This window comes from Microtus ochrogaster, linkage group LG9, assembly GCF_000317375.1.
Source record: "Microtus ochrogaster isolate Prairie Vole_2 linkage group LG9, MicOch1.0, whole genome shotgun sequence".
NCBI lineage: Eukaryota > Metazoa > Chordata > Mammalia > Rodentia > Cricetidae > Microtus > Microtus ochrogaster.
In genome coordinates this window covers 16,914,406-16,915,068 of record NC_022034.1, presented here as the reverse complement: position 1 = coordinate 16,915,068, position 663 = coordinate 16,914,406, and the positions used below count along the sequence as shown (strand labels likewise).

General features: G+C 45.7%; 1 protein-coding gene across 1 annotated transcript in view; it reads right to left on the bottom strand.

The window, feature by feature from the left end:
- The window catches only part of Rmnd1 (required for meiotic nuclear division 1 homolog), a 31,978-nt gene that overhangs the window by 13,351 nt on the left and 17,964 nt on the right, over positions 1–663 (bottom strand). The gene's annotated exons all lie outside the window — the stretch shown is intronic.

Below are 663 nucleotides of genomic sequence, written 5' to 3'. Positions count from 1 at the left end.
GAGCCATCTCTCCAGCCCCAAAAGATAAATTTTTAATGAGCTAAAGCAACATAGCGGTGTAGAAAGTGCTCTCTAGTCCTGGTCTAGCCATGAGTAACCCTAGAGAATGCCTGTTTGTGTCTGCAGGGCTAAGGACAGGTCCCACATGTGTCCTTTGCTTTGTTTTTCTTGTGAGTGGGGTTCTACTCTACCTATGGACATCTTCACAGCTATTCTTCTTAAAGGTGAATGTGCAGTTTACCTCTACACCCTGAGTGCCCGTCCTTGGGAGCGATTTCTAGTTTTCACTGTCTCAGGCATCAGCCTGTTGCACTATCTTCCTGCTCTGAGGTATTTCTTGAAGAACTGCTAGGAGCTAAGCTCTATGGCAGAGGCCTAGCATGCTATTGCCAGCCCAGCAAAGAAGGGGATAAGCGGATGGGGAGACAGAAACACATGCCTTGAATTCTGCTAAGTATTCCAAATTGCTCTCCAAAATAGCTTTCCCTTTTTGTATCTACATATTCATGAGTACAAATATTCATGAGTGCTCATAAATGCAAGGCCTGTCACTGGCCTTTTCTCCCTCTGCAATGTCAGGCAGCCACTTTGGTACATTTACTTTGTGGTCACACCTTTCCTCCCCTCTGTTGTGGGTATCTTCTTCCTCTCAGTGAACCTGAA